The sequence below is a fragment of the Sinocyclocheilus grahami genome, unplaced genomic scaffold (assembly GCF_001515645.1).
Source record: "Sinocyclocheilus grahami isolate Dianchi unplaced genomic scaffold, SAMN03320097.WGS_v1.1 scaffold279.1, whole genome shotgun sequence".
Classification (NCBI taxonomy): Eukaryota; Metazoa; Chordata; class Actinopteri; order Cypriniformes; family Cyprinidae; genus Sinocyclocheilus; species Sinocyclocheilus grahami.
This window is the reverse complement of record NW_015505458.1, coordinates 637579-665520: the sequence shown is the minus strand read 5'-3', so window position 1 is coordinate 665520 and position 27942 is coordinate 637579. Positions and strand designations below refer to the sequence as shown.

The 27942-nt window shown below is 38.6% G+C and overlaps 1 protein-coding gene and 1 long non-coding RNA gene across 2 annotated transcripts in view; one reads left to right on the top strand and one right to left on the bottom strand.

Annotated features, from left to right (window-relative positions):
- LOC107600146 (uncharacterized) overlaps positions 1-3256 on the bottom strand; it is an 18557-nt gene extending 15301 nt beyond the window's left edge. Inside the window, exons 1-2 of the long non-coding RNA XR_001610732.1 lie at positions 3133-3256; positions 1933-1934 (exon numbers count right to left, since the gene is read on the bottom strand). This is a non-coding gene — a long non-coding RNA (uncharacterized lncRNA). The remainder of the gene's footprint in view (positions 1-1932; positions 1935-3132) is intronic.
- LOC107600145 (adenosine deaminase RNA specific B2 (inactive)) overlaps positions 1-27942 on the top strand; it is a 188631-nt gene that overhangs the window by 97134 nt on the left and 63555 nt on the right. The window lies entirely within an intron of this gene.

Sequence of the window (27942 nt, the reverse complement as noted above, 5' to 3'; positions counted from 1 at the left end):
ATACTTCTCTCTCTCTCTCTCTCTCTCTCTCTCTCTCTCTATATATATATATATATATATATATATTTTAATGTCTGTAAGGAAAATATATACACTGAGTTTCTCGCTCAAGTTCACAGACCGAGACTGCAGAAAGTGCATATTGTTTGCTTTCATTAGTTTACAAAAGCGCGTTTTGTTGTTATTGTGAGTGCACACAAATAAACATTGAGTCTTTACAGATTTGTAAGATGTATTACTTTTATCTGAATGACCAAAAATGACGGAGTAGCCTATTTTAAGAGCAAGTGAGCGCACCGGCACCTCCATCTGTCCTGCAGTAAGCGTGCGCTGCTGTTCAGCTTCTACACTCCACATAGACACAATAGCGCACATTTCTCTAGGTTAACATTAGATTGAGCAGTCATGTAAAGTTTCTAATACTTACATATTTCAGATGATAAGCCATATTTAAGGTCGATGAATGATCGTTTGGATGTCCTGCCTGATGTACTGTATTACCATGGACTAACGTTAGCCGTTAACGATCTGTCCGTCACGAACCGCGTGACTTCGCCCTGTGGATTTATTTATTTTCTTATGCAACAAAGCATCTAATAAAATTTTGGTCCACCAAGCCTCTTCTGGTCGACTAACGATTAGTCGAATATTAGGGGGCAACCCTAGCTAGTATACACCTAAGAGTTGCCTCTGTGAAATCTAAATTTGTGCTGTTTACTCGTGTGTTAGCTTTGAGGCTAATGTTAGTCTACTACAAGCTGCTGCTATGTAATCTAATGGTATGTTCAAGTCCTCCTGGTAAGTTCGTAAATTACATTCCTCTCAGCGCATCTTCATCTGAGGTAAATTATGTCTTATTCCTCTCAACGCATCTTCATCTGAGGTAAATTATGTCTTATTCCTCTCAGCGCGTCTTCTTCCAGAAACGAAGTAGCCGAGATGAACTTGAGGAATAGTCTCGCTGCTTTGTTTGCTGTGATGTGGGCGTTTACATGCCGCGCGTCTCACGTGAACTAGTGTAATATCAAAAGCGAGCTCGATCGGCTCGTGGGCGTGATCTAATTAGAGATAATGAAGGCAGACGGGCTAGACTTGACATTGTCGACCCCAGGAGGTTAAGTGTTGGGAAGTCATAATTACGATGTCAGCCCTTACAAAACTTAACCATGGTTTTACTACAAATAAAATAAAAAAAGCAGGGTCACTGTTGTACGTTTTCCGGGGACAGTCCCGGTTTTTGGTGTCCTGTCCCCGGAAATGTCACACAGTATTAATCATTCCTGAAACTTTCGCCATCACATCTCCGATATGAATAATATAAAAAATAATAAACTAAACAATTAACACTTGCAGAAAGCACATATTTTTGTGGTCAAAATTAGCCTAAAATGCAAAATAATATTGTATTATTATTTTGCATAATAATAATCCAGTTCCATTTCCAAAAGCATAAGCATAACATAACTTGGAAAAAATAATTTGAAAAGTTGTAGTTACTTTATACTCACAGTTTGTGAAAATGTTAAATACAGTCAGAAAATTTTAAAATATTTGTTAAATACAGTTTCATTTATCATATGTTCTCATATTTATAGTTTTATTTTTAATGTGTTTTGTAAAGTCATCATTTTGTTATAATCCTATTTTGATCCCTTTACTATCTACAGTTACTATTTACTTTTCATTGTGTGATTTTTGATTAATTGTAGGCCTATTAATAAAATAGGCTAAGTTTGATCCTCAAACTTCATTGTAATTATTAAATATGATATTAATATATGGAAACCCCAACAATTAAAAAATAATTTTATTTTAAATTTTAAATAATTTTTAATTGTTAAATAATTTAACAATTAAAAAATTGTCCATTGTTTTTGTTTAGTTTTTTTCATTTGTAAATAATCACAAGTGAGATTTCAATGATATTTTGACCACTGAACTAGGAAATGTCCCTGGTTTTCATTTCAGAAAGCTGGTCACCTTACTCTATTTAGCATTAGCAACTAATGTAAGTAGCCTATTAAAATGGCTGGCAAAAGTTATGAATATGTCCTGCCTCAACTTCTTGATTCAGCACACAGCAGTACTACAGTAAAAGAGACACTGGGTTATTCCTTCACATAATGTATAACTGCTGCAGGGACCATGAGATTGTTGTTTATACGTTGCTGTTATGAGTGCAAGAGAGAATTGTGGGTAATACATTTGTGCTATACATTTATATAGAAAGGAAATCATAGTTTTTTTCTTGGACTGTGTGCTAGGTTATCAATTTTAGGAGATCATGACTTGGCAATAACAATCTGACTCAAGTTAAACCGTGAAACTAAAAGTGGATCCAGAAATGATCTGGGCGAGGGAAGTGGGCTGTGCCATGTCATACAGTCAGAAGAACTATATTGAGTTTGGGAAGGGTAAAATTAGAGTCATATGTGTCACAGAGGCAGGGACAGATTGCTGTAGCCCAAGCGTGTTGTTGGGTGTTTTTCATGCTTGGTAGATGCCTGTGTTGCGGCGGCCAGCAGGCGAGAGCTGAACGCTAATTGAAGCGGAGGAAGTGATGTGCTCAGGGGCCATGCCTCAGTCCCCAGCACCTCCATTGCTCCGCTCCCCTGGGGGGCGTGAAATTGTTTTGTGTGTCCCTGTCATTGCAGAGCTGGAAGCACCGCAACTACTCGCACATACATACTCATTTACACAATTATAAGCATGGTGTCATGTGCCTACCAGGCATAGACAGCTATCTGCCTTTGAGACTAGGCACAGCCCATTATGTGCACAGAGGGTGGGTAATATTGTCCTTTTTGTCACCTTTAAGTGAGCCGTGTGAATAGGAGACTTCTGTATGCGGGCAGAATCAAGGTTAGAGCAATTATTAACAATTAGCTCCTTTCGATCAACTGATACTGCTTTTTTACACTTTAAAGAGTAATAAAGCAGACTGAGCCCTTTATGATTTAAAAAGTACCTGATTTGATTTAAAATGGTGTGTATATATACCAACGGGTTGGGGTTTTTTCAATGTATGCTTCAGACACGGGTCACGACGAGGCGTTCCCCATAGCGACCCCTAGAGGACGCAGTGTCTCGTTCCCTACTCAGGGAACCATGGTTACATAAGTAACCTGAGACGTTTTTCTCGATTGCTTAAATACAGTTCTTGAAACTATGTCTCGTATTCTCAAAACGGTAAACACAAATCCATAACGTCTTACCCAATTCCCCAAACATCCTATTTTCAGGTCAAAATTAAGTTCTACACTCAAAACCATTCACTCTTGCTGAAAAACCAAACTTTGGCCTCAGACATCACACACAAGCCCTCAAACACACACACACACACACACACACACACACTGCAACATAGTCTTACACACTGGTGAGATCAATTCAAAACAATACTGCAAAAAACAAATAACAGTAATAAGTTATGTTGCTTGTGGTTCTTCCCCTCAAGGAACTTTTCACATAATGAATACGTGTGTATACATTTGCACATGTTTTATTCCTTAATGTACTGTACAGTACAATACACCAAACAACAACAAAAATATTCTGCCCCAGCATCACATCTTTGTTCTGGGTCAGGCCAGAGAATCTCGTCAACATCACAGGCTATACTGGCCCTAGCTAGGCAGCGAGGGGGGAAATCCTCTTGCATGCCTGATCCACCTCTGACATCAGCTGAAATATCTAGGCTTCTTCCATTCCATCGTCTCTGTGTCCTACAAAAATAGAAGTACTGATTACTATAACTGTAACATCCTTTTTACAAAATGGAAGAAGACAGAAACTCTATCTGTATGTAAGGCAATTCGATGCATGTGTTGTAGAGTACACTGAGGTACACCTACCTGTTTTCCTCCCTGGAGGTTCTTATGATCGAGGCGACGGTGAAGTAACTTACGTTTGGCTGAACTCATTGCCCAGCCTCCCTCATAGTCATACCATGGACAAGGACATGGTCAACTAGTGGCACGAATTTCATCTGAGACTCCTTGTCTCCTTGCCCCTCCTCCTCATCCTCCTCCTCTTCCTTCACCTCTTCCTTCACTCCTTACTGCTCTTGCTCATCCTCTTCCTCCTCCTCTCTGGTGTCCTCGACCTTTTCAGTCACATCTCTCTGGATCCATTGTTCCAAAACTGAATGGTTTGGCTGAACTCATTGCCCAGCCTCCCTCATAGTCATACCATGGACAAGGACATGGTCAACTAGTGGCACGAATTTCATCTGAGACTCCTTGTCTCCTTGCCCCTCATCCTCATCCTCCTCCTCTTCCTTCACCTCTTCCTTCACTCCTTACTGCTCTTGCTCATCCTCTTCCTCCTCCTCTCTGGTGTCCTCGACCTTTTCAGTCACATCTCTCTGGATCCATTGTTCCAAAACTGAATGAACTGACTTGGGCTCTTTTATCTATCTATTGAAGGTTCTGATTGGTGTGTGATAAATTTTGACTCTTAGTGTTTCCACGTGGGTAACTGTGTGCTAATTGAGCTCAAACTATGCTGACTTGAGTTAACAATATTGAATGCTAGTGCTTTCTAAATGACAACATGGTCTAGGCCAGGGGTAGGCAAGTTCGATCCTAGAGAGCCACAGTCCTGCAGAGTTCAACTCCAACCCTAATCAAACACACCTGAACAAGCTAATCAATGTCTTCAGGATTACTAAGGCTATAGGCAGGTGAGTTTTGTTTTCAGGGTTGGAGCTGAACTCTGCAGAACTGCGGCTCTCTAGGACAGAACTTGCCTACCCCTGGTCTAGGCAATGAGAAATGAAGGGATTTGTGTGTAGAGTTTTGCAGTGACCATTCAACAAATCTGATTCATGTGTCAAAAAGGGGAATAGTGTTTATAGTTTAGGGAAATGGGTGTGCTTTTTGATAAATGGCGTTATGGTTTTCAAATTTTAGTTCAAAAGCCTGGTGATAGTGTTTAAGCAATCGAGAAAAACTGTAAATGGTATATTTATGCACAGTTATGTATATAAACTGTATATACATATACTGTATATACAGTATATACACGTCACAGGCGGGCACCCGGAGGCATAAGAGGGCGCCTGCCGAACACGTCACCAACTTGGTTACCTGAAGGAGACGTGAAAACAAACAAGCACTAGGCATGGCGAGGGGATGCAGCATCTCGTTTCCTCTCGGGGAACCATGGTTACATGCATAACCCGAGATGTTCCCCTTCTAGGAAACTCGATCTGCGTCCTCTAGCGGACACTATGGGGAGCAGAAGATACATATTCCTTCCATGCCCCACCTACAATCCCTGTGATCGGTCTGCGTAGCTGCCTTGGCAGCCGTGGGACCAAAACCACAGATATTAGGCGCTCAATACTCATTCCTCAAAAGAAAATCGAGGCATTTCTCAGCACGATCATGCAGTGTGCATTTAACTTCCCATGAGAGCCAAACACGCTCTGTTCAAATACTAGATTCCCTCAATCAGGCGAGAATAGAAACTGCCGTGAACGAGTAAAAGGCAAAGCTTTACCTCTGCTCTCAGTAGCCCTATGAATGCATCACTATGAGCGCATCTCGCTGTCTCGTGAGCCAAACGCACATTCGCGCTTATCCACACCCTTCTCAAACCACTCTGCAGCGAACCCCACAATCTGACTTTACGCTGTGCCTCAGCAGCAGCGGGACCCAAATCATGAGAGACACGCTCGTCCCTCATCCCTCGAAAAGAGGGACAAATGCGAACAGAGCTTTCTCATTGGAAACTTGTCACAATGAGCGCATTCAGAGCCCTCGAGCACCGAACGCGTGTGGTCCTCACCAAGACACATAACGCATAGATCGTGTGTGTCCTTGGGTGACCGAAATCTAGGTCACATTGGCACACACTTTCTAAAACGTTCACTTGCCTTGGTTTTCTCCATAACGCCTTCACACACATTATCAAACAAACGGCTCCTGAAGACAACAAAAGTTGTCAAGTCACCTTTATTTATATAGCGATGTTAACAATACAGATTGTGTCAAAGCAACTGTACAGCATTAATTAGGAAAATATTGTGTCAAAAATGCAAAATAATAATAGTAAACACTCAATTTTCAGTTAAAGGCAGTTCATCATTGAATTCAGTGATGTCATCATCCAGCTCAGTTCAGTTTAAATAGTGTCTGTGCAATCAAGTCGACGATATCGCTGGAAATTAAGTGTCCCCAACCAAGCAAGCCAGAGGCAAGGCGACAGCGGCAAGGAACCAAAACTCCATCGGTGACAGAATGGAGAAAAAAACCTTGGGAGAAACCAGGCTCAGTCGGGGGGTCAGTTCTCCTCTGACCAGACAAAACCAGCAGTTCAATTCCAGGCTGCAGCCATGTCAAATTGTGCAGAGGACTCAACTGGTTCCTGTGGTCTTGTCCCGGTGGCCGTCTAGGAGACAAGGTCTTCACTGGGGATCTGTCTTTGTGGCTCATCTAGTTGTCCTATTCTCCGCTGACATTCAGGGCTGTAGAAGTCCTCTCTAGGTGCTGATCCACCATCTGGGCTGGATCCGGGTGACTGCAATGACCATCTGATCTGGATACAGACTGGATCTGGTTGCTACGGTGGCCTCGGAATAAGAAAAAAACAGATTAATATTAGCGTAGATGCCATTCTTCTAACGATGTTGCAAGTACATTGGGTGTTATGCAAAGTGTTCCCGGTTACGGTTGTCCTAATTAATGCAGCCTAAAAATCCTTTAATGGATTTGAATATTAGAAATGTTAGTGTTTTATGTGTAAGCCATGTTAAAAAGATGGGCCTTTAATCTAGATTTAAACTGACAGAGTGTGTCTGCCTCCCGAACAATGTTAGGTAGGTTATTCCAGAGTTTGGTCGCTAAAAAGTAAAAGGATCTGCCGCCTGCAGTTGATTTTGATATTCTAGATATGATCAAATTGACAGAGTTTTAAGAACGCAGTGGACGTTGAGGACTATAATGCAATAAGAGCTCGTTCAAATACTGAGGTGCTAAACCATTCAGGGCTTTATAAGTAATAAGCAAGATTTTAAAATCTATGCGATGTTTAATGGGGAGCCAGTGCAGTGCTGACATAACCGGGCTAATATGGTCATACTTCCTAGTTCTAGTAAGGACTCTAGCTGCTGCATTTTGGACCAGCTGGAGTTTGTTTATTAAGCGTGCAGAGCAACCACCCAAAAACGCGTTACAATAATCTAACCTTGAGGTCATGAATGCATGAATTAACATTTCTGCATTTGACATTGAGAGCATAGGTCGTATTTAGATATATTTTTGAGATGGAAAAATGCAGTTTTATAAATGCTAGAAACGTGGCTTTCAAAGGAAAGATTGCTATCAAATAGCACACCTAGGTTTCTAACTGATGACGAGGAATTAACAGAGCAGCCATCAAGTGTTAGACCGTGCTCTAGGTTATTACGTGCAGAGTTTTTACGTCCTATAATTAACACCCATTTATTTTTCTTAATTTAGCAGTAAGAAATTACTCGTCATCCAGTTTTTTTATATCGACTATGCATTCTGTTCGTTTTTCAAATTGGTATGTTTCGATGGGCCGCTAAGAAATATAGAGCTGAGTATCATCAGCATAACAGTGAAAGCTAACACCATGTTTCCTGATGATATCTCCCAAGCGTAACATGTAAAGCGTGAAAAGTAACGGCCCTAGTACTGAGCCTTGAGGTAATCCATACTGCACTTTTGATCGATATGATACCTCTTCATTCACTGCTACGAATTGATGGCGGTCAGATAAGTACGATTTGAACCATGCAAATGCACTTCCATTAATACCAACAAAGTTTTCTAGTCTATTCAAAAGAATGTTGTGGTCAATAGTATTGAACGCAGCACTAAGATCCAATAGCACTAATAGAGAGATACAACCACGATCAGATGATAAGAGCAGGTCATTTGCAACTCTAATGAGAGCAGTCTCAGTACTATGATTCGGTCTAAATCCTGACTGGAAATCCTCACAGATACCATTTTTCTCTAAGAAGGAATATAATTGTGAGGATACTACCTTTTCTAGTAATTGTACAGAAAAGGGAGATTCGAGATCGGTCTGTAATTCACTAGTTCTTTGGGGTCAAGTTGTGTTTTTTTTTTTATGAAATGCTTAATAACAGCCAGTTTTAAGGTTTTGGAGACATCGGTTGTCCTAATTAATGCAGCCTAAAAATCCTTTAATGGATTTGAATATTAGAAATGTTAGTGTTTTATGTGTAAGCCATGTTAAAAAGATGGGCCTTTAATCTAGATTTAAACTGACAGAGTGTGTCTGCCTCCCGAACAATATTAGGTAGGTTAGTCCAGAGTTTGGTCGCTAAAAAGTAAAAGGATCTGCCGCCTGCAGTTGATTTTGATATTCTAGATATGATCAAATTGACACCTTTAACGGATTTGAATATTAGAAGCGTATTAGTGTGTTATGTGTAAGCCAGGTTAAAGAGATGGGTCTTTAATCTAGATTTAAACTGCAAGAGTGTGTCTGCCTCCCGAACAATATTAGGTAGGTTATTCCAGAGTTTGGTCGCTAAAAAGTAAAAGGATCTGCCGCCTGCAGTTGATTTTGATATTCTAGATATGATCAAATTGACAGAGTTTTAAGAACGCAGTGGACGTTGAGGACTATAATGCAATAAGAGCTCGTTCAAATACTGAGGTGCTAAACCATTCAGGGCTTTATAAGTAATAAGCAAGATTTTAAAATCTATGCGATGTTTAATGGGGAGCCAGTGCAGTGCTGACATAACCGGGCTAATATGGTCATACTTCCTAGTTCTAGTAAGGACTCTAGCTGCTGCATTTTGGACCAGCTGGGTGTTTAAGCAATCGAGAAAAACTGTAAGCGTGCAGAACAACCACCCAATAAAGCGTTACAATAATCTAACCTTGAGGTCATGAATGCATGAATTAACATTTCTGCATTTGACATTGAGAGCATAGGTCGTATTTAGATATATTTTTGAGATGGAAAAATGCAGTTTTATAAATGCTAGAAACGTGGCTTTCAAAGGAAAGATTGCTATCAAATAGCACACCTAGGTTTCTAACTGATGACGAGGAATTAACAGAGCAGCCATCAAGTGTTAGACCGTGCTCTAGGTTATTACGTGCAGAGTTTTTACGTCCTATAATTAACACCCATTTATTTTTCTTAATTTAGCAGTAAGAAATTACTCGTCATCCAGTTTTTTTATATCGACTATGCATTCTGTTCGTTTTTCAAATTGGTATGTTTCGATGGGCCGCTAAGAAATATAGAGCTGAGTATCATCAGCATAACAGTGAAAGCTAACACCATGTTTCCTGATGATATCTCCCAAGCGTAACATGTAAAGCGTGAAAAGTAACGGCCCTAGTACTGAGCCTTGAGGTAATCCATACTGCACTTTTGATCGATATGATACCTCTTCATTCACTGCTACGAATTGATGGCGGTCAGATAAGTACGATTTGAACCATGCAAATGCACTTCCATTAATACCAACAAAGTTTTCTAGTCTATTCAAAAGAATGTTGTGGTCAATAGTATTGAACGCAGCACTAAGATCCAATAGCACTAATAGAGAGATACAACCACGATCAGATGATAAGAGCAGGTCATTTGCAACTCTAATGAGAGCAGTCTCAGTACTATGATTCGGTCTAAATCCTGACTGGAAATCCTCACAGATACCATTTTTCTCTAAGAAGGAATATAATTGTGAGGATACTACCTTTTCTAGTAATTGTACAGAAAAGGGAGATTCGAGATCGGTCTGTAATTCACTAGTTCTTTGGGGTCAAGTTGTGTTTTTTTTTTTATGAAATGCTTAATAACAGCCAGTTTTAAGGTTTTGGAGACATATCCTAATGGCAATGATGAATTAATAATAGTCAGAAGAGGATCTATGACTTCTGGAAGCACCTCTTTTAGGAGCTTAGATGGAATAGGTTCTATCATACATGTTGTTGGTTTAGATGATTTAACATCTAACATTTAAAGTTGGTGACCTGTTCGGCAGGCACCCTCTTATGCTTCCGGGTGCCCGCCTGTGACGTCATGGGCTACGTGGGCCAATGGGATTGGAGTTGTTTCACACATGCTTCAGACACTGATCCTGCTGGCAGCAGCCCCCATAGTGTCCGCTAGAGGATGCAGCGCAAGTTCCCTAGAAAGGGAACATAATTATTCATAGCAATGTTGCTTTTTGATCCTTCAGTATCTGCACTTATTGACGTATATCGCATTATTAGCATGTCTTGTATGGTGTAGACCAGTGTTTACCAACCAGGTTGTCAAATGTGCCATGGAAAATTATTATAACTTTCTATCTCTATTATATTTCGTTATTATTATTTTAAATCAGTGCTATTGGTCATCTTTACATCTGTTTGTTGAAGTGTGGCACAGTCTGGATATGGATCTCTACTTGTTTGCAATGCAAAGGTAAATAAATAACTGATGTTTGAATAAGTACAGCATTTTTTTTTACGCAAGAAACTGTCTATATAGGCTAATGTTTTTGTGTGTGTGTGTGTGTTTGAAGAAGAGTTAGCATTTGCCATCTAGGTGTAGCCAATATACTTCTGTACGTTTTAAATATCCTGTGCATAGCGGTTCATCTTTTATATCATGAGATTTTGGCCAAATCTATTAAACAACATGAAAATCTGAGCTCCCATATAGCTACAATAAACTTTATAACCTGTAAGTTGATGAAAACCTAAAACGTGATGCGGTCGTTCTAATGACGGTCAAAACACACACACCTCCGTCATTCGCTGGTTAAACACCTTGTAACTACATTTGAGCTTGATTTTCATAAAATGCTACGTGCGAGTGTCTGTTCATATATAAAGCCACAATACCAACTCTGACAACGCAGTGTTTAATTATTTAAAAAATATATATTATTTTTTGCTACATTTAAGTGCTTAGTGGTGTGCCGTGGGATTTATTACTTATCAAAACTGTGCCGTGGCAGAAAAAAGGTTGGGAAACACTGATGTAGACTACGCATTTGGCCTGTGGAAGTGTTGGTCTACCCATTATTTTTTTTTTCTTAGCCCATGTGAATTTTAGATTTCAAGCTTTTCTTAACTTTGCACTTTTGCATAAATTACATGTGTATGTGTCATAACTCGTTCTGCATGTTTAATTGTTTTTTTTCTGCATTTGGTCTGCCCTGCTGAAGCAAACAAGCATTTTTTTGTAGCACTGATACTGTTTCGAGCATATTGAGGGCAGTGGAGCCTGGGGTAACACATTGTTGTGGGGTTTGAGAAGCGGGGGAAGTCAGTTGGGGCATGTGAGTGCAGCGGAGGTTGGTGTGGTTGTTTGCAGGGCTTGCATCTTTTTGGCCCAGGCCTGGCAGTGAGGGAGATGAATGTTCCCCTCCACCCGCCACACTAAGTAATACGGTGGATGATAAATTGCTGCTTTCATTGACACCAAAATTGGAATCATTGGGTCCAGGAACCAAAAAACTAGGAATGGCCCTTTTGCTGGCACATAGTCATCTGTTAAAATGCCATACCTGAGGCCACACAGGGTAGTCCCTCCTCAGCCTTTCACTTAGATTAATGATGGGAAATGAGTCGGGGAATAGGGAACTTCTTAAGACGCGGCCTCTCAGTGTTTATCATGAGCCCTGGCCTCTTGTTTTACACTAAAAGGTTTTCAGGGGGAAAAAAAGAACCCTGGATGTTTATCTTTTTTTGTGGTATCAAAGGAAATATTGGTACAATCGGCAGTCTAAGCTTCTGTAATGTCAAATAAGAAACATGTAAAACAAATCCTTGTTTGAATGGAATGACTTGTTCAGCTTAATGGTTTTCCTAATTACATAACACCAAAATGTAACATTTTCCTGTCAGTAACCCTTAACCTGCAAGTACTGCAGCATGGATTAGCAAGCAGTACTGTTGTTGAGATCAGTTCATGTGAGTCTGAATCCAGGCTGAAACCTAAGTCCAGGCTTAAGTCTGAGTCAAGACCGAGTTAAAAGGCTCCTGAGTCCATTACAAGACCATAAAAATATATAGATTTAAATAGCCCATCCCCAATTATTTGTGATATTCTGGTTATCATATATAGCGGTGGCCCCTTGTTCCCCCTGCTGTTAAAAAAAAGGTTTAAACCAGCCTAAGCTGTTTCCTGGTCTTAACTGGTTTAAGATGGTCTTAGCTGGCTTAAGCTAGTCTTCAACTTGAGTCTAGATGTGTTCAGCTACTTTAGATTGTAGATGTGTAATGGTGCTTAAAACTGATAGCTGAAAAGTGCCCCAAACCCCTCTAAAACCAGCCAACAGACCCATACGTTTTTCATCTGCCAGATGATAAAATATGGGGGGGGGGGGCTTTAAGTTAAGTTAAGGCTTTAACAGCTTAAAACCGGCCTTAGTGTATCAGACTGTCCTTTTGGCTGGTTTTGGACACTTTTCGGCACCATTACACCTCTACAATCTAAACTAGCTGAACACCAGCTTGACACAATTTAAAGGCTAGATCAAACCAGCTAAGACCATCATAAACAGCTTAGGCTGAATATCTATACAACCAGAATATCACAGAGACTTGGGGGTGGGCTATTTTGGCATGGACCATTAAGCAACCACCTGACAACTATCCAACTATCCAGCAACCCCCATAGTGTCCTAGAAACCACATAGAAGTGCGTAAACATACTCCACACACCTTAGCAAACATGTAGCAGTTCTCTGTGTACCAACCACAACACTCTACCATTGTGTTGCCTACATGCAGTTTTGTACAGTCAAATCACCTATATTTTTCTTCTGAAAATGTAAAAATTTAGTTTTAATTTATCCATTTTAAATAAGTGTATGAGAGAGACAAGATCATGGTGACTGTTTAGCATGTTTAACACAATGTTAATACGCTTCTTAAAACTCCGGTTTTAACGGCTCAAAGAAAACAATGAAAGCAAATTGGTGTGCACCACCATTACTGTGATATTGAGTGACTGCATGTGAAACACTTGTCAATGATTATGGACCCAATGTTAGAGAATGATGATTATTACTCATTTGCCGCTGTTAAATGCAGAGGCTGCTCATTTGCATATTTTACCCAGGTGTGACAATCAGTGGAATGGGATTATCTCCACAAACATGGAAATTCATGTAATTCAATTTCTAACAAAACATCCCCTTTGGAAATGTAACTTTTGCCATCACAAAAAACACTGTTGTAGTGAGTCTCTTTGTTACTCATTTAAATTTTGCTTTAGGTTTTTTATACTGTCTCTGAGCAAGCCTACAATTAATGTGCTTTTTTATGAATGTTAATGTTTCTATTCTGGTGCTGTATTGTGAAAGGTGGTCTCACCAGAGGTTCATAAGTGGCTTTTTTCTCCCTTAATGAATGCAGATAGTTCTCGTCTTTACTTGGGAAATCCCAAGCCTCAAAAACTCAGTAGTGCCGCCAAAGCTGATATAGGCTCATAATGGAGGTTTCAGTTTTCAACTAAAAACAGAAGATTTTTTTACGTTTAGGCCGTTCATTTACACAACAACAGCGTTTTGGGGGCCTGAAAACGCAAACGTTTAAAAACGGGTTTCAAAGTGCAAATTTGTGAAAACTATGACGTCATTTGCATGCGCATGCGCATTACATGTTTAATCTATTTATTTACAAAATGACATCACCAATTACTGGCCTGGCATGAATAATACAGCATTTTTAGTTAGATTGGCGTTAGCAAATGTTGCTAAGCGAATGGTACAATACCCCAATGAACTCAAAATATACATAGCAAAAACAAATCTTGGGTAACTAGTAGTCAGCTAGGCAGTCAGCTCTGTTTAACTCAAAGTTATATTACCTTTTAAGGGTACTCTGTGCTTGATCCTCTCTGAATATGATGTTTATTGTCTGAACACTAGTCCTTTGTGTAAATGGGGGAGGTTGTTAAAGCTGTGGTTGTTGTAGTACGTTGTAGTCGTTGTAGTACGCTTGCAGAAGCAATATAAACACACTTCACTCATCATACTCTTGTGGATAGGTGCAGACCACCATAAATCTGAATGCTTCATGGTTAAATAGACCACTGACTACTTTTATAGAGGTCAAATAGAGAGAGACAGGAGAGAAAATGTCCTCTGTGCTAGAAAACTGAAAGTTGCTATGGAGCGACACTGTCCATTGAACATGTGCCTTTTGTGCAGCTTTTAATTGGATATGAATATCTTGACTGTTGAAATCTGTGGTCAGCTTACTCTCTCTCTCTCTCTCTCTCTCTCTCTCTCTCTCTATATATATATATATATATACATACAGTATATAGAACAATATGGACCCATGAATCATTCACAAACAGACATGTATTAAGACCGTAATTAGGTTTAACTTAGTCAATGATGTTGGCAGCCCATTTTTCACCTGTCATGGGTGAAATGGATATTTAATGAGAAACAAAATAAATAATAAAAAAGGCAGGACTGGATTTTATCCATTGGAAATTGATTGTATTGTAAAAGAGGCTGTTTATTTTCTTTGAAAGAATGTGCACTGATGAATTATGCACAATAAGATTGGGAATGTGTATAAAGAAGGGTCAATTTCACTTAGATTTAATTCTGGCTGCATTAATGCAGATTCTGTTGTGGAATGTTATGGGACACAATGAATTAATATTGGACGATTTGGATTTGAGGACGAAAAAAGACACCAATGAGAATTAGAGTGTGCATCTCGTCTGTTTTGGTATCCTTAAGCTAACAAAATGCAAAGCATCAAATGGCACCAAAAAGCATTAAAAACAAACCATTCAAAGAACCCTGTTTATTTCATCAGACGCCCATTTCTCTATAATTTGTTGATTGTGAGTGGCCTCAAGATTCATCTGCTTTTAAAGCAATTACGGCAACTTGTCCAGAAGCATCAGGAGTATTCGCACACACTCCTTTTTTCCAGCTCTGCCGGAATCGGAATCAGCCGGTTTCTGATCCGTGTCTCCAGGCGTGACGCTGGAACAGAGAGCTCTTCACGTAGTATCGGAGGCTTTACTCTTCTTAATGTAGCTGAATGATTTGTAGGGTTCTGAAAATAGCGGTTTCTCTCGCTTTCAAAGGAAGAAGGAGATGAGAGCAAACATAAGTCAGGTGTTCCACAATCAAAGTGAAAGAACTGTAGCAAATGAGACCCTTTCCGGTTCTTCAGGCTCTGCTAATGGCGCTGCTCTGCTCTTTGACTGTTGATGACTTCTAAAAACACATTTAGACATCATAAGGGCTTTGATGTAACAAGTCAGTATGATAATTTGCCAATATTGTCATTGAAGGACTATCCGGCAGCATTTTAGCTTATTTTAAATTCCACTCCAACACATTTGGTGACTCCAGTGAGGCTAATTTTGGATACATAATGTGAATAAGATCACAAGGAAATACATTATGAAGCATTAGGCAATTTTTATTTTATAAATGTTGACCTAATAGCCACCGCCCAAAAAAAGTGTCAGTGTGAGTCATGAGTCAGAAATAATATGGCGAGTCTTTTTAGAGGAAGCCGCTGTGTTTTGCATCAGTACTCCTGAAGCATTGGTCGCAGAAGAAAGAACATCGAAAGTCTTTTAACATCTCCACATATAGAACTGCTTCAGTTATATTATTCAGAAGACTCTGGCTAAAATTGTCTCGGTTTTTCATTGTCTTGGGTTTTGCTTGAGTGATACTGGAGTGTGTTGGATTAGTTGGATCCGACTCCATATTAAAATAAGCAACTGAGATCTCACGTTTGTGCATTTGAGAATGTGTGCAGCGCTTCTAAGAGCAATCTCAATTGCTATGTTTCCATCACCCTATTTTAATGCACATTTTGAAGTATCGGATGAGAACCGTGTGATGGAAATGCCCAATTTCGAATAAAAGTCCCTTAATTCGCAAAAAAAGTTTTTACGCTCGCTTGAGGTGGTTTTTGACTTGTGCGAAAAAGGGTTGATGCGAATAATGGGAGATGGAAATGCGTTTTGCGAATAAATTCCTACAAGCGCATCAAAAAATGAATGTGACTTTGCGCTATGGGATGGCAAAATCTGACTAACCAGTGGACCGATCTCATTCCCCAGCATCTGAAATGCACAAGCAAGGTCTGACATCAAAGTATTTCTGTATAATTGCCTCCCAGAAATGTCTTACACGACTGCGTTCCCAAACAGCAGCATCCACCTCCGAAAGCGATGAATGTTTATTCATTGTGTTTCGTCTGCTCGCTCTGAGGCGCAAATAATTTATTATATATGAAAATTATTATATGCTCCTACTTTTCTTAGTGATTTATAGCGATTTTGTTCGCAAATGTTTTATGCGATATTCCAGTTTTGCGCATAAGTTAAATTAGCAACTTTGGATGGAAACCCGGTTTATGATAGTAGTGTTTTGTTCACGAATATGTTTTTGACCAAAACTTTTAAAGGGGTCATATGATGCTTTTTTAAAGATCATTATTTGGTGTAACAGAATATGTTGACATGCTTTAATGTTCAAAAAACACATTATTTTTCAAATACTGTACATTATTGTAGGTCCTCTATGCCCCGCCTCTCTCAAACACTTAGTTTTCTACAAAGTCCCTCCTTCCGACAAGCGCAGTCTGCTCTGATTGGCCAGCTGACCCAGTGCATTGTGATTGGCCGAACACCACAAGCACGTGTCGGAAATGTAACACCTCTTACCATAATCACCAGCTTCATCTTCAAAAATAAATGTAAAGACAGAGCCCGAAAGGGGAACAGAGTCGCGTGACAGACACAGTGATGAAGCTGGTATGTGTTTGCAGTACACAAGCCACGGTTAACTTAACTTTGATAAAGAATATCTCTTTGGTTTTGAGACTTTAGTCTTTACAACTTCAGGGATCTTATCTATGCACAATCAGCTTGTAACACTCCAAAGAGAAAGGAAAACTTGAAATCGCATCATTTGACCCCTTTAAATGAACAATTTATCATTCTTGTTGTTATAAATAAAAATTTTAATACGGGTAATAATGTTTTTTTTTTTTTTTGTAATACAGTGATATAGATCTGGTGGATATGATAAACCACTCTTTTTTGTAATGGTTGATACAAAGCTGATTATTAAAATTATATGCTATTTTAGTATAAATACTTTTAAAAATAAAACACTAAACATGTAAATCAGTCAGTTTAAATGCTATGTGAATTTAGTCATCACATCATTGTAATGCAACAGTATGCAATTTTCTGAATATTACATTTAACACTATTAAAATATTACTGTTTTAAAGATACATTTCTAAAGTCTAAATGAGCATGGACAATTAAATATTAAATATTACCTGGTATCTGAAAAAAAAAAGTCAAATCTATTATCGGTTGATGTGGTACAGATATAAATTACATCTCTACTTCGGTATAATTGAATTTAGTCATCACATCATTACTATATAACGTTTGAAAAATGAATATTCATTGCAAGATTTGCTAAAGATTACATTTAACAGTGTTATTTAATTATTCGTTTTCTTAAAGATTACATTTAATTGAGCTTCAGGTGACAGCAAATGTGATCTAAATGTAAAAAAATAGGGAAATGGACAATGAAATATCCAATATTTACTGGTAACCGATACAATAATAATAATAATAAGTAACCTAGTAAATGGATTCAAAAGAGGAAACATCAAATAACTAACTGTCCAAGACCCCAAGTTTCTCTTTAAACTGTTGCTCCACCATGACAATAGTTCTGAAAGAGAAAACTGAGCGTAGAAGACTATAGAGCATCCCTTGTGAGAATTCAACATGTGCTTGTGCAAGGGATGATTGCAAATAATCGAGATTATAAAGCTAGAATGGTTTGTGTTCACACTTGCATAGAGCATGTTTCAGGCCTTGCACAGATTCACAGGTGGGATGCAGGCTGGACTATATTTCCCACACCTGATGCCCCATTTGCAGACGCATTCAGGTGATTAGTGAATACAACCACTGCGCTTTTAGCATTTACTGTTATTACATCCTTCAGCCTCACAACACAAACAGATGCCATTTATTCATCCTTGTATAATGCCACAAATTAAAACAAGTGCATGCTGATATGTTTAGCATTGTTAAAGGGATCGTTCGCCCATCGTCGGATATTTTTGCATGTGTTGTTCTAAACACATATGTCTTTCTTTCTTCATGGAACACATAAAAAGCAGTTTAGAAGAATATCCATGCTGCTTTTTTTCAGTAAAATGAAAAAAAAAATAATAATAATATTCAGTGACCAGTGGCTGCAGCATAAGAGTATCATTAACATACTGTAGTCTAAATGAGTCATGCATATTACATAGTCTTCTGAGGTCATATGATGGGCATGTGCTGCAGGTTTGACATGAGTGACAGCACAGGTTTTTACCATGTGCCACATTTGAATATGCAGAAATGTGAATAAGCCTAACATGTATGACATATTCCAGTCAAATCACTTAGACATTTGTATATTTCCTGTGTCGTCTTATCAATGATTCTGGCCTTTGATGAATGCATTCGTTTTTTGTTTTTTTATATATTAAGAGGAAGCAGAATTGTGTCAGTGAATGCCATAGCAATTTCAGAACTGCAATAACTTCTCATTTACCTGGTCTTTTCCTTTCCGCGTGTAGGTTTTCTTCAATTATTTGTACAAGCACACTGAAAAGGTCATTTTCCAAACCTTTGTTTTTTTTCTTTGTACGTCATGAAAAGTACAACTACATATTTAGCAGCATAGCACATTTGCCATATTAAGAGGCTATGTTTAAGTAAAAAAAAAATTCCACTGTAAAAAAAAAATGTAAGTTGAAAAAAGAACTGTTAATTAGTAAACACAAGAAAATAAAAAAAAGATAATTTTTTATTTTTTTTTATCATTAAATTTAATGTGATTTGTATGTAATTTTACAGTAAAAATAGGTGCGTTCGACTTGAAGCACCGCTACAGACGGCAGTCAACGAGAGTAGCCGTCAAGCCGGTCATTTCTGCTCCCGTTAGTGACGCTCACGCGGTGTTTGCATACTATTTGTCAAATATACAGACGTTTCAGAAACGTTTTCATGAGCAACAGATATATACTGATTATAGACTGCTTAATACATCGCCATCTGTTCAAGAATAAAGTTCAACATAAATATATACTAATAAAGTGGGGGAATATATGCTTTCATCAGTGTTTTATGATAAACGTGACTCAATATAACATTGCGACTACAGTAAAAAAGCTTTTACTGTTCTAAAACACAGATTTGTGGCTATTATTGGAATTGAAAATGTTAGAATAAACCCGAAACACACGTGATAGTTGCCATGCGGTGAATCTGGCCAGTCGTGAAATGGCTGTGTCGTCATCAACGCTCCTGCAGAAGCTCTGGAGAAACTGCGCCGGGTGAGTCAGCCGGCTGCTCTCGAAACGCTCTCGCGTTGCTTTGATGCCACACGTGACAGTGACGTGGCGTCGGCGCTGTCTCAAGTTGGACAAAATTACTAACCAGCATGCACTGCTTCAAGTCAGATTGCGATCGATCTGCGCAGTGCTGCATGAAGTCGAACGCACCTACTAAGTAAACAACATGAGTAAATGTATATTTTACAGGATGTCATTATAACTACAGTAATTAAAATATATATTTTTAATGTTTTATTTTATTTTACTTTTTAATTACCAAATTATATGCCTATGAACTGTCAGATGTTTAGATAGCCAAATTGCCATCCACCCTTTCACCCTACCTTCACAAATTTTACAATACATTTTCGGAAACCTCGCTTGCCAGTTTTATTTTTTACAGTTTTTTTTATTTATTTATTTTTTTTAGCATTGTACTAAAAGTTAAAATATGTGTAATTAATCAAGAGTTGTGTTTTAAAACAGCTTGCTTTTGATTCAAGACATCACAAGTCTCTCAGTGTCTCTCTGGTCTTTATCGGTGTCTTGCACAGGAAGCCACATCCACCCACATATATGGGCCACCCCGTAATTTGAAAGTCTCAATATATCAACATCAAACACTTCTTTTAATTGACTGAGAAACGCACTTAGCGTACTGCAAGCGATTGGAAATGGGATATTATGAACTGTCAGTTTGCATTTATCGCAATTTTGCTCTGGGATTTGGAAAAGCAATGGAAAACAGGAGCCGGGCTGGAAAGAGGCAGTAAAGGGCTGAGCGAGCGACCGTTTAAAGACTTTATCTGTGCCTTAAACACACACACACATATGTACACACACACACACACACTCACAGTCAATGTGTTTGTCATCCGATATGCAACAGTATTGCAATTTTCTTCCGAACGGGTCGTTCTTTATACATTATGTGTCCTTTAATGGTTGAAAATGGGTTTTAAAGAGGTCAGGCGTCTTCTCTGAGCATATTAATGGTAGCCATTATAAAATTAATCTGATCAGAGCATGAACCGGATTATTTTTAAATTGTCTCTAATATCGCAGAAGCCTTCTCTCTTGTTGTCTAGCTAATTAGGAGCAGGAGGCTCCATTATGAAGTACTTTTCATTTTAGTTTTCTCTGTTTTTACCCCTTTCATTTTCTCCGCTCAGAGGGCCGTCACTGAGCAGGTCCTTGGCGATTGGCATCTGAAACTTATGACTAGCCATGTCTACAGACATCACGGCGCAACCAAAGCATGGCAGAATGACAGATCGTGCCTTCAATATGTACTGACAAACAAATTAGTGAGAAGATGCTTTGCGCTGCATAACAGATGCGGTGGGCGCCATGGTACGGAACAGCCGACAGAAAAAAAAGAAAGAACCGCGCTCCATCTGGACCAGTGTGGGCCCAGCGGCCAACTCATTCCAGCCCCAACAAAAGAGACGGGACACGCTGGAATTACTGCTCACGTGATAGTGACAGACGTGAGGGTGTTTTGTCAGCTTTGGGCACTTTAGTCCTTGTGGACTTTTAGAAAAAAATTATATACACTTTTCACACTCTCACCAGTCTATTAGAAATGTCGTTATTTATTATAATAATAATTTTTAAAAAAATGTCAGGATTAATTTCTCTGATTCAACAAATGCCATTTCCACCACATCACATATGTTGTATTGGGTTTAATGCAATGATTGAAATGATGGTGGCATCATTTGAAAATTTTGGGAATAAAATGGCCAACTTGTTTGTCTTGCTAAGGCTAATTTCATCACTATTTATGTATCCTGAAGTTACATTTTGATTACATTGTTACATTTAAATTTTTCAGATTAAAAACTGTGTTGTGTTAACTGTGTGTGTATTGTAATAATTAATGTTTTGTTAATGTTTGTTTGTTTTATGCTTTTCAAATTCTTTCTTTTTTTATATGTTTATCTTATTTTAATATTTAGAATTGGTGATAGATAGATAGATAGATAGATAGATAGATAGATAGATAGATAGATAGATTTTCTATGTTTTAATGTTATATTTTAATACAAAATCATTCCTTGCACTGAAAAATAAAATATGTGACCCTGGACCACAAAACCAGTCATAAGGGTCGATTTTTCGAATAGATAAGCTTTCCATTGATGTATGGTTTGTTAGGATAGGACAATATTTGGCCGAGATACAACTATTGAAGATCAATTTGTTGAAAATCTGGAATCTGAGGGTGAAAAAAATCTAAATAATGAGAAAATCATCTTTAAAGTTGTCCAAATTAAGTTCTTAGCAATGCATATTACTAATCAAAAATTACATTTTAATATATTTACAGTAGGAAATTTACAAAATATCTTCATGGAACATGATCTTTACTTAATATCCTAATGATTTTTGGCATAAAAGAAAAATCAATAATTTTGACCCATACAATGTATTTTTGGCTATTGCTACAAATATACCCCAGCGACTTAAGACACATATTGATGTAGAAGCTATTTTCAATTTTGCAATTTTCAATTGCTAGTACATTTCACAAACAGTTACAAAGAAATGTCAAGTTACTCATTGAATTAAACATGACATTTTGAAGAAGAAAAACTGAAATAGTATTTTCTTGTAAAACCTACTTCCGAAATCTTTAATTTATGACTTCGAAAAATTATTTTATAGCGTGACACGAGCGCGCCCATATTTGAAGAGATATCTGTGCTGTTTTTTTTGTCAAAAAGCTGAGAGATGTGTACAGACGGTAACTGAAAGAGATGCAGATGGTTATTGCAACATAAACAGAAAACAAGAGCGGAATGCATGTGAAGAGAACGAGGGCAGAGGGACTCATGAATGAAAACATTGACTGACAGAGACACTGGGAATAGTGCTGCCAACTTCATAAATGACTCTTGACTCAATTGCTTTTCAGGACAATAAGGGACATTTCGTGTCTTTATGCCACTGAAGTTAGGCTAATTTTTAAACAAAAAAATTAAAAGGAAGGTGTAGAATGCTAAAATAAGGCACAGACTGTGTTATGTATGGATTTAATTCTCAACACACATATGTTTCCTTTAAATATGGGATGATCCTGTCTTATATGGGATGGCTGACAAGCCTAACTAGGAAGTGTTGGATGTGAGATCGTGGGGAGACTGCCGAGAGAAAGCCGTTGCAGAGAGAGATGTGTTAGACAGGAAAAGAAAAGGCAAGAAGAGGGTTTGCGAGTGAGAACGTATCATTGTTGCATGGCGGGTGTGGGCCTGTGAATGACACCGAGAGAAATAGTAAACAAGAAAGAGACGCAGTTGATCTGAGGCTAAGTGTGTCGGGCAGACGGAATAAAAGACGGAGATCTGATAATTCGGTGTGATGTATGGAGCCGAGTCTCTGAGGTGAAGGGATTGAGTGTGAGAACTCGACTCAGATTAAAAACAAACATTGTCAGACGGTGTAACTGTTCATCTGTTCGACGCCTCCGCGGGTCCACAGCTGACTCACATGCATGGCTGTTATTAGCAGAGGTGGTTATTACATTGAGTCCAGTGCTACCTTTGTTGTTACTTTGTCCGCAAGGGGATTTGAAGTCCACTTTCTTTCATTCTTCTTCTTTTTTTTTTCCTCCACAGATTTCTGTATTTCTATCCAAACTGCTTAATGTACAGACTCTGTAGTCTATTTCATCGATAACACTTTATTTCGATAGTCCACTTTAGACATTCTATTAACAGTAAATAACATTACAACTACATGTCAACTAGCAGTTAGTAGAGTATTAGTAAACTGTCTGCTTAATATCTTCTTACACTTTCTCTGTCGACTTATTCTACTAACCCTAAACCTACCCTAACAGTCTACTCTGAGAGTTAGTAGACATGTAGTTGCAAATTAATGAGAATTAGTTGACATGTAGTTGACATGTAGTTACAAAGTTAACTATAGTTAGTAGAATGTCTAAAGTGGACTATCGAAATAAAGTGTAACCATTTCATCTTAAAGGGATAGTTCACCCAAAAAGGGATAGTTCTTCCTCACGCCATCCTAGGTGTAGGACATTCAGACGAATACAGTTGGAGTAATATTAAACAATATCCTGGCTCTTCCCAGCTATGTAATGGCTGTAAAAGGTGCTTTAAAAGTTTTTGAAGCCCCAAAAAGCGCATCCATCCATCATAGCAGTAATCCATACAACTCTGGTGGGTTAATGAATGCCTTCTGAAGTGAATTTTCATAAGGAAAATATCCATATTTAAAACTTTATAAACTATGTTCACTGGCTTCCGGCAATTGCTGTATTGCTGCACGTTCAAGAGAGAGTGGAGTTACAACGTATGACGTAGTAGGTAGGCGTAAGGTGAGAATTGACGCCTCTCTTTGGAGTGAGTTGTAAACAGAATTGAGTTGTTTAGCCAGTTTATACTGTAGGTTTGTATTACTATTCCACGTTTGTCAGTTCTCACCTTAGCTTCCGCTACGCCTATCTCATACATCATGCGTCGTAACTCGACTCTCTTTATATTAAATAGTGTGATAGTCATATAATATCAGCCTTATATCATTCTGCCACCCTGCATTGGCCATCAGAAAACTAATATTGGTCAACCACTAACTCAAACACTCGCCAATTCAGCTGTCTATTGTTGTTGAGGTCTCGGTTAGTTTGCTATTGCTCTGTTAATGTTCTGTTATTGTTTGTTTTGTTTTTATAATTTTTTGGACTGTGAAACGACAGCCCTGTCTAGTGTTGCCACCTTGTGACCAAAAACCATTTGTGTAAAATTGTAAAGCCGCATGTACGAGCTGAATGTACAGAGTATGTGCAGTTATGGTATCTGGCTGTGTGCATACAGTTTGTGTGTAAATATGCTGGTGATGAAATTTACACACTCTCACTGTACACATATCCTAGCAAACATGTGATAACTGAAGTATTCTTTAGGCTTTGCAGAATGCTCTAGGGGGGAGAGAAATTGCTGTCGCTCTGCTCCGCTCACATACTCACAGACCGCATTTCAGCCTGCGTTGGTTGTTGACATTGAAATCTTTGGCTTTGTTTGGGGCTAATTTAGTGAGAATTTTACGTAATAATATCATTGTTTCATTTGATTAAAATTGATACTTTTTGTTAACGTTAAACCTCATTGAGCTTCATAGAAGTTGTAGCTCTTGGGTAACTTTTTAAGTCAGAGTTGGCTAGAGGGCATTTCATGTGTGTGAATGTGTCTATGTCTAGAGATAGAAGCTATAGAAGGATACCAATTTCATTCTCCCTAGCACTCCCTGAATGAATCCTAGACACCTTCTGATGAAGCTGCCCGCGGCGTGGAGCCGCGATCAGTCTCATCTTGCCCTCACTGGCCATGCCGTCACGACCATCCAGGGTGGAGGACCGGACAGGGAAAGAGTTTCTGTCGGCCATCCAGACCTGTATCATAAAAGCAGGGTTTGATTTATATTTCTCACCGCTGACATCATCTGGATGCGTCATTGGAATAGATCGGTAGCACATCATCTGAGCTGTTTTTAACTGATTCATCAAATTTTAATACTCGTTCAAACCCTAACCCAACCGGTTAGTCTTTTGCAGCGTTTCTGTTACACCAAAAAGCTTTTACAATAAATCTAGCAAAAAGCTTTTTCTTGGTAGAGCGGTATGCTGCACATGTGATGTTGACACAGACATGAGTGTCTGTGGTGAGATTATAAGCTAACTGATATTCTGACAGTTGTACGTCAGCACATGCAGTGTGGGACCGATCTTAGTACAGATGTACGGCCTTGGCGTTTAACAGTGATCGCTTTGTCTTGTCTGCACATTAAAACAACCAAAATCACAGCTAAAAGTTGTTGTTTTTTTTATGTAAAAAAGAATCGTTATGTAAGGCTGGTAATAATATTGTATAGTTTTTTCCCACTGTGAAGTCCACTTACAATGTCAAGGTTTTTTTGCACCAAAAACAGTCATTATTTAGGGGGCATTTAGTGTTGCATTTTGGCACAACGACAGCATTTTGGGGGCCTGAAAATGCTAACTTTTGAAAACTCTTGAAAGCTTTATGGATCTCATTTCCATAAAAATGGTGAAAACATGAATTTGTGAAAACAGTGAAATCATGTAGCAGGTGCGAAGTGTTTCTTTACAAAGTCAGGAAACACTACTGGCCTGGCGTGCATAATAGAGTGATAAAACAGTGGGTAATACATAATACAGTGATTTTAGTCATTTTGTGAATCTGTGTTTGTAGACAACATTGTCATCTGTATGGGAATCTTTTCAGAACTGCAAAGGAAAAACCTTTCTGTTTTTAGTACATTATTGTTGTCTACCCTTAGGGTGCTTTCACACCTGTAGATCGATTGCTTTGTTCCGAAACAGGGATTAAAATTATTATTATTATTATTATATAATTAACATATACAATGTTGCTTCTTGGTGCGGTTCGCTTTCACAGGCAAAGTTTCTAAACGGACCAAATTTGTTAATACAAGTCAACCGCGAGTAAACTGTTCTCTCACTGGTCAAAGTTCCACGCTTTATTTTACGGGAACAGCTTCGCGGGCTTATTGTTGTTGTTTTTTTGTAGCTGTCATTATAATAATTTATAATTTTGAGCAGGAGTCCAGGATTGATTGGGAAAAACGTTTTTTAAATGCACCTACTACAAAGAAGAGCGAAAAGACGGCATTAAAAAATTAAAAAGTGCGCTTTGATTTTTGAATGACAAAGACGTGCTCACCCACAGACATTCACAGGTTCATTTTGAGGTATTAGCAAAACAACAAAGCTAATGCTTTTCACAGAACTTACGTAATTATCCATTATACATTGTGATATAGCCTGGTTCGTTGGTCCGTTGGATCGGATTGCTTTCTCACTACAACCGAACTGCTCCAGAGTTTGTTTTCAATCGAGCCGAGACCACCTCGTTCAGGCGATCTCAGACCAATTGTTTTGACGCGGATCCGGGCGCGATTGCCGTGTTCACATATGCCCAAACGAACCGAGCTAAGGGGAGAAACGCGCCAGGTTCCGAAAGAACAGGCAAGGTGTGAAAGCACCCTTAGTTTAATACAAGTTTTCTATCTGACAAATTGCAATTAAATTGGTCACTTTTGGTTCTGTACTTTTAATTACTCATATTTAAATGACCTTTACTGTTTTTATTTATTTTAATGCTCACCAAACCTGCATTTATTTCATCAATAATAGAGTAATATTGTGAGATAGTATTAAAAAGTAAAATAGCTGTTTTCTATTGTATTTTATTTTAAAATATAATTTATTCCTGTGATGCAAAGCTGAATTTTCAGCATCATTCCTCCAGTCTTCAGTGTCACATGATCTTCAGAAATCATTCTAAATTCCTGATTTGCTGCTCAAGAAACATTTCTGATTATTATCAGTGTTTAAAATAGTTGTGCTGCTTCATATTTTTGTGGAAACCGTCATACATTTATTTTTTTTCAGGACTCTTTCTAAATAGAAAGTTCAAAAGAACAGCGTTCATTTAAAATATATATATATTTTGTAATGTTATAAATGTTTTACTGTCACTTTGATCAATTTAATGCATCCATGCTGACTAAAAGTATTAAGGTTTTTTGTTTTTTTTATCTTACTGGCTCCAAACATTCCAACAAAAGTGTACACAATTCGCTAACCTCTTTTACGACCTCTGACCTGTTGCCCACCCAATCACTGATCCTCACTCCCTCCAGGAGGGATCCAGGTTCCCTCCTCTTCTGTTGTGACACACAATGTCATTAAGCACAAAAGCTGATCTCATAACGTTAATTTAATCTTGTGTTGGATGGCTTGTGTGCACCCACAGCTGTTGTGGGCAGGCGATTAGGATTGGTGCCCACGGACAGTGGCGTTAGCAGCAGCTAGTATGCTAAAGCTCCGTCCCTGGCATGGAAAAGTGTAACACATGTAAAGCAGATGGCCGGTGCACTATGTCTTCTGCTGGCACTAATCAGGTGCTAAATATCGCTCCGTCTGCTCACTCGGCCTTATCCTGGAACCCATGACACTCACGCTTTTTTTGTTGGCCTGTGCTGGTATGCTGTGAAGTATTGAAGTTCTGCATCCATTTTTTGGGCCAAACAGCTGAGTCGTGAATGATTTATCACTCTGCAGCCACACAACATGACGTCAAAACATAGACTTGGTGATAGCACAATTAAAAGCCACACAGTCTCAAGCCTTTTACTAGTGCCTATCCTGAGGTGTGAGGTAGAGGTCTTCACGGGTCCACTTAGATCCGAAAAACCCAAGGTATGACCCAATACCCAAGTAGGCTTGGGTCCAAAAACTTTGACGGGTGCCTCGGACATGGGTTGGGTATTAGTTGCTCAATGTCTTTTGGGGTTTTGGTTCTTTTGCTGTTTTAGGTTGCCCGTACTATAACAAAAATATTATAGAGCGAGCATAGGCACGTGCCTAGAATACCTATGCAGAAATCCGGTCTTGCTCCAATGGGAGATTTTGTCAAATTTAGCTAACTTTTAGGGACAAATTTGTCTCAAAACTTTTGCCAAGTAAGCCCAAATGCACACACACACACACACA